The following is a 7,221-nucleotide window of genomic DNA, read 5'->3' on the forward strand; positions in this document are numbered from 1 at the left end:
GGGCCCCACATTACCCGGAACCTTCTTTTTACCCCCTATGTATTTAAAGAAGGACTTCTTATTGTCCTTAATCTGGGAAGCTAGTCCCAGTCCCATCTCCGCTTGGCCTTCCTAACTGCCCCTCTACATCTCCGAGAGACTGCAGTATAGTCATCCCTGGTGATGTCCCCTTCTTTCCATTGGGTGTACGCCTCCCTTTTAGCAAGGAGACATTCCCAGATGCACTTGGTGATCCATGGAGGCTTGTGTGCCCTCCTGCTCCCTTTGAATCTCGTTGTGATTACCTTCCTTTGGGCTTGGAGGATTGTCTCCTTAAGAAGCGACCACTCTTCTTGGACACCTAGCTCCCCTCCCCCCCGGGACCTCAGCGCTTCCCCAACTATCCTCCTTAGCTCATTGAAGTTTGCCCTCCTGAAATCTAGGGCTTCTGCCTTGCTGCAAGCCTTTGGCACCTTGCGCTGGAGGGTGAATCCCAGCAGGCGATGATCACTGTCGCCCAGGTGGTCGAGCACCCGCAGCCCCCTCACCAGGGCATCACCCGTGGCCAACACCAGGTCCAACAAGGCGTCCCCCCGGTGGGGCTGTGCACCTCCTGGGTTAGATGGAGGTCCTGCACTCTGGCCAAGAACCGACATGAGCGGTCAGACCTGGCTGACTGCTCTTCCCAGCAGATGTCCGGGAAGTTCAGGTCCCTCATGACTGCCACATCCTGCCTTCACTACGTCTGTGAGCTGACCCAAGAATTCCTGGTCAAGCTCTTCCCCCTGGTTGGGAGGTCTGTAGTAGACTCCCACCTTTAAGTCTCTTTCCCCTCGACTATCTTGTACTCTAACCCAAAGCACTTCAGAGTGCCCCTCCCCTGACTCCTTGCTAATTAACAAGGATGTGTATTCCTCCTTGATATAGAGCGCCACGCCCCCACCTCTCCTTCCTATGCTGTCCCTCCTGTACAGCCTATAGCCCTCAACATTCACCGCCCAGTCATGTGTTGAGTCCCACCACGTTTCCATGATCCCCACTATGTCTGGGCTGGTGTCAGCCAGCAGGAAAGTGAGTTCCTCCTGCTTGTTTCCCATGCTATGAGCATTTGTGTAGAGGCATTTGAGGCCTCCTGTGGATGTGTGCACTGACCCCCTTGTCCCAGTGTTGCCCTGGCCCCTGTCGCTTACCTGTTTATTTGTTTCACTCGTTGGTCTTGGCTGGGCTGTAGATGTGGGTGTTGCTTGGTCTGGCAGTCCGATGTTTCCTCCGCCCTCAACTTCCCCTTCCCCTGATGAGCCTAGTTTAAAGCCCGCCAGAGGAGGTCCACCACCCTAGAAGAGAACATACGCTTACCTTTAGGGGAAAGGTGGAGCCCATCCCATCCAAGCATGTCTCTTGTCGTGATGTGCCGGTCGTGGCTGAGGAAGCCAAAGCCCACCTCGAAGCACCATTCCTGTAGCCTCCAGTTGGTCTCCGCGATGCACGTTTCATGCCGTCTGCCACGTCCACTCACTGGCAGGATAGAAGAGAAAACCACCTGTGCGCCCATCTCCTTCAGCAAGTCAATGGGAAAGCTAGCTGCAAGTCCCAAACTTAGAGCCAGGCACAACACAAGTATGTGCGTCAGGAGGCCAGTCATTCTTCTTGCAAAATAAAGAAATGAAGCTTGTACTGTCAGCCCTCAAGTTCTCCAGCTGCAGCTGTGCCTCTAGTTCAGTCAGCCAAATTCAGCCTCTATTACTAACACTGCCTTCAGCTGGACTGTGTGACGTGCAACTCCCCCGAAATCACATTGTGCTAACATCTCATCTCTGGGGCACAGGACTCCCATCCACTTAGGTCACAAGACATCTGAGCTGGACAGTCTTAAGCTAGTCTCTTGAGGGAGGGAGGCTGGGGAGACGTCCACATAGTACATCCAGCACACACTTCAGCCCAGGGGAACGTGCACCTGTTTACATGCACATGCTGAGTTCAGTCACACCAGCTCAAGGGGGAAGAAACATGCATGCTCAAGTCTGTGTGCATTGAGCACCATCCCATGCTTTACCTCTCCCCACTGCTGTCAAAGCTCCACCTTGTAAACCTTTCATAGCCAGGACTCGGGGACCTCAGACACAGTGGATTCCCAGGTTTGGGCCCACTCTTCTCTCACCCATGCCTCAAAAAACTTTAACAAAGTCTTCACCTGTGGTCCCCTCCCCAAACCATGACTGCACCAGCCTGCATGCTCTGGGGTCAGAGCTCTCCTGCCAAATTCTGCCTTTGCACTCAGTGCAGAAGAAAACACAGGGCTGATATTTTGGAGGACACTGTTCTGATTTAAAATCAGACCCAGGCCAGCTTGCCATTCAGACACTTACTATCGTTCTGCTATCCCCTCTCAGCAGCGCTCTTAGTCTGGGAGTGCACGGCCCTAAGCTGTGACAGACACCCTACGTTTGCTATATGTCTCTGGCCTGGTGAAGAACCAGTTGGCGCAAGGTGGTCGGGATTAAAAGGCATGAAGAGTGGAAGTGGATAAATCTGGCGCTGCTTCCCAAGAAAGCCTGCTGTGGAAGCACAGGTGATCATCTTCCCAGTACGCTGGGCCAGTCATAAATTCTTGGTAAAATACTCTAGAAGAATCCTACCCCGACATAAAGCACAATCTGCTCCGCAAGCAGGATTCACAGTGATGGCAGTGTGCATTTTACCCACGGGCAAGAAGCAGGGGAAACGTGGTTTCCAGCTTCCCCTGATGTTATGCTCACTCCCCTGACTGCCACAGAAAGCCAGCAAGGTGCAGGCTTAGCAAGGTGTCAACCTACCTTCAGGGAAGGTCCTGAGGTCACATCGCTGGTCCACAGCTCCTGGACATACACTGCAAACCAAGCATTTGAGCGGCCTCTGCAAAGCACAGGAAGAGGCAGGAGCAGCCTTCCCCGTGAGGGTCTTACCTTGAGGCAGCAGCTCCTTGAAGGACTTTGAAGATGTAAACCTCAGAGCTCAGGACAGGCATGGATTTCCAGGGCTCGGCCCTCCATTCTGCTTCTTCAGAACTTGCTCTTGAAGAGCTTGCTTTGTTTCCTATGAATGAAGCCCGACATGGCACGCATCCCCCACGAGACACGTTTCTGCACTGGATCTCACGTTCTTTCCTGCCCACAAGTCTGAGGTCTCGCCATCCTTTGCTTTACCTGTGGCTTCCCCAGTCTCCCTCCCAACCCGCTTCGTTATTACTACGTAGGCTGACGGAGCACTAGAAGGCTTCAGCACAGATCAGGTGCTTGTCCTTACCACGGCACAGAGACACGTGAGCATGCCCCAAGGTGCTCACATGATAAAGGTGCCGAGAGGGGCACAGTCCAGTGCATCCATATTTGTGCATTATGTCTCCATTATAAATACACGATGAGGGCTCACTCCTTCCCGCTACCCCTCAGCCTACCTCTGCAGGCCTGGCTGCATTCCCAGTACCACATCAGGCCTCATTTCCCCAAGTCTTCGGGATACCCACCCTACAGAAGGCACCGCCAACCAGCAAGGTGCAGACACAAATGGTGCCCAGCCTACTCGTGGACTCCCCGCAGCTCAGCACCTGTTCTGCTGTTGACTGACAACAAGCATGCTGGACACGCGATGCAGGCAGTGGAGTTTGCTTAGAAGTCAGGAGAAGATACTTCTCAGATACGTCTCCTTGGGTCGAGTCTTTCTCTGGAGGAAACTTAGGACGTGCTCGTGAGCTCTAGAGAGATGCAGCAAAACCAGATCTCCAGTAACACCACAAGTGGGCTGGAACTGTCCAGAGGAAAAAAGCTTTCCTGGGACCTGGCAAAACTGCTCAGATTTCTGCTGGTGAGTCATTTAGAAATTAGATACCAGAACAGCAACAACTGAGAAATTGCCACATTTCTGATATGGATTGAATTAACTCAGTCTGAATGGGGGACTCTGCAGGTTCAGGGAGGCCCACAGAGGCAGAAAAGTTGGTCCTTCTCTGGGATTTGGATGGGACGGCAAAACAGGCTATGGGAGCAGGACAGAGATTGGGCCTGAGTGCAAGGGAGCGTCGCTAGAGAGGCGCTGTTTGCAGGATCAAGAGCAGGGAAGTGTGACTCTGAAGCAGCTTTACAAGCACCTTAAGCAAAGCCTGTCACTGCCCACCCCCGGGCACAGTCATGGAAGGTGGTGCCTGCACCACGCACAGCATGCTTCACGTCCCGCACGTCTGCCCTTTACACAGCTCTGCATCTGCCCCCGGAGAACATGGCAGGGAAGTTTTACAGCTGTCTAATACAGCCACCTTCTGGTAACATTCACTCATAGGTGACTCCGTCTCAACAACCAGGATGCCTACAAGGAGGGACATGCGACCTCTTGGCAGTGTGCAGTAAGCATTGCAAGATGTCTCCGGTGGTATCTGATCCCACGCCCATGTGGGAGACAGCTTTCCACCTGGGACTGCCAGTTCAGGCTCATCATCCAACCCGTCATCCCACCTTTACGGTCACACATGGCTCAGGCAGGGAGCATCACAGAAGTCTCACCCGCACAACCGCAGCTCTCCCACCTTTCATTTGCAGTCGCGATTTGGCTGGGAACAGATGGCTTGGGTCAGAGAGGATGGCAAAGGAGAGGCCAGCAGTTACCTTCAATGCATTTAGTTCATAGATTGTTTAACAAGGGGGGATTAAAAAGTGTCAGGCCTCCCTGTGCCCTAAGTGCAGACCCTGGACATGCAACCTTATATACAGGCGTTGTGTACATCTGCTTTGGACACTGGCAGTTACACTGGCATCCAGAGGTGAGTTTATTGCAGCTTATTACAGGGTGGTGCCTGTAGGCCGCTATGACGGTGCCTCGCCATCAGATGGCAGGCAGATAGCTGTCCACGGGGCGGCGCAGGCCAAGCCGGGAAGGATGCACACAGGTTGCTTACAGCCAGCTCTTTCTACTGCTGTGCATCTATGGGATCTCTTTGCCCCAGAGCTGGGTGGGCAGGGATGTCTGTCCTGTGCCCGCTCCACTTTCACCGTGCATCTAGGGCCTGGCACAACCAACATCTCTGCCTCAAACACTTTTGGTGCAAAGTTTGCCAAGGCAGCCAACAATGTGGTTATGTGGGACACACTTTTGTTCCCACTCCTGGCCAGACCAGAGTGGGGAAAGGAGAGGGGTGGACGGGCACAGGGCCATGCTCAGCTGGGAGCTCAGCAGTTTGCCAGGCCTGGCCTTTCCTGCACTGTCACAGTCCATCATAAACAAGCTGCCTGCAACCCCCGCACAGTCTCCTGGAGAACTCATGCAGATGGACAGGGAATCAGCGAGCACACTAGAAGGTCCTGCTCCGACATGCCTCAGCCCATGAGCGCACATGGCCACCCAGAGCTCGAATAGACTGCCTGTCCAAAATGCAGCAAGAGCAGGTGATGTATAGAGACATGTTCAACGCCATTCCCACACGAAGACAGGAGCTTCCTGGTGTTTGGAACAGCACTGGCTCGCTACCGTGACTCTTTGCACCGAGCTCCCAGACACAACCTCCACTGTACACGCAACTAGACTGGGAAACAGATGCATTCCCGAATAGGCAAGGACAGTTACCAAATTCACCAAGGCCCCACCCGAATTTCCATCCTGCAAGAGGAGACCAGTGGAGAGGCTGTTACACTGGAGTTCATCCCAGGGGGAAGGGCCCGTTTTCCTGCGACTCTGTGGGGTACCTCATACACTAAAGTCAAGGGCACTTATTCTAAAGGGCAGGGCTCACCTCTGTGCAGAGGGACTGCACTTATGCCTTGGATGTTTCCCCAGGCCACCTCAGCCTACCTGCTCCACTAAGTTCTGTGGCAGAAAAACCACCAGCTCCCTAATATACCGTACACATGCACTGACTTTGTATTAAAATTGCATTGGTTTATTTTCTGCTTCCCTGTCCCGCAGCCCTCCACAGCAAACTCAGCCACGCTCACAGCAGGATCTGTGTTGATCCAGGCTATATCCAATTTGTGGTCACGGTTTCCGATTCTGCCTTCATGCTGCTGCAGTTTAACGGCACTTGTGGTACGGCAACCATGCTGCACCCTTGGGACTTCCCAGCTGAGAACCACATTCTGCTTTTCACACCTTGCATTGTCTCTTTACTCAGCAGCACTTTTTACCAGTCTGGCTCACCTTTCTGTTCTCATGCACCAGCTTGGTCCTGTGATATCTGGACAGGAAACTACAGGAGGTTGCTCAAAAGTCAAGGAAACATTTCGATTGCTCTTAGGTTTGCAAAAGCTTTGTATCAAGCCTGCATTTTGGTCCTGAAGAGGGTCCCTTTTTACCAGTCTTCAGCGCCATTTAGAGAAGCTGTTGCTTGTTAGTGCCAGACTTGCTTAGCTCATACTTTAGGCTTTTCTGACACCATCTAAGTGTCTCAAGGGCTGTGAAACACCCACAGAGACAAGCCAAAAGTCAAGGCCTGTCTCATTTTAAATGGTGCTTGCATAGCCAGGTGCAATCCGCCCCAATAAAAGCCTCCTGTGCCAATCTCAGCAACCATTAGAGGAAGGCTTTGTCCCTCCATGTAAAGGTGCATTTATTCAAGCGGTCCTAGCAGACACACATCCTACAGCAGGATTTCCCAATCCAGCGCAGTTTGCAGATGCGGATGCTTACCTGAAGTGCACTCATCCAACTCTGCTCCCATCTGTTTTCTCCCTACTTAGCCTATGCCCAACTCTGATCCATAGTTTCATAGTTCGTCAGGTCGGAAGGGACCTAAGCAGGTCATCAAGTCTGACCCCCTGCCATGGCAGGAAAGAGTACTGGGGTCAAACAACCCCAGCAGGGTGTTCATCTAGCCTCCTCTTAAACACCCCCAGGGTAGGAGCCTGCACCACTTCTCTTGGAAGCCGGTTCCAGATCCTAGCCGCCCTGACCGTGAAGTTGTGCCTCCTGATATCCAGCCTAAATCTACTCTCAGTCAACTTATGGCCGTTGTTCCTCGTTACTCCCGGTCGTGCTCGGGGGAACAGGGACTCCCCCAATGCCTGTTGGTCCCCCTTGGCCAGTTTATAGGTGGCCACCAGATCCCCCTCAGCCTTCTCTTATGGAGGCTGAACAGGTTCAGGTCCCGTTGCCTCTCCTCGTGGGGCCTGCCCTGCTGCCCCCTGATCATGCAAGTGGCCTCCTCTGGCCTCTCTCCATGCTGTCCACATCCCTCCTGCAGTGTGGCGCCCAGAAATGGATGCAGGACTCCAGCTGCGGCCT

The sequence above is a fragment of the Crocodylus porosus genome, unplaced genomic scaffold (genome assembly GCF_001723895.1).
Source record: "Crocodylus porosus isolate Cpor-Errol unplaced genomic scaffold, CroPor_comp1, whole genome shotgun sequence".
Taxonomy (NCBI): domain Eukaryota; kingdom Metazoa; phylum Chordata; order Crocodylia; family Crocodylidae; genus Crocodylus; species Crocodylus porosus.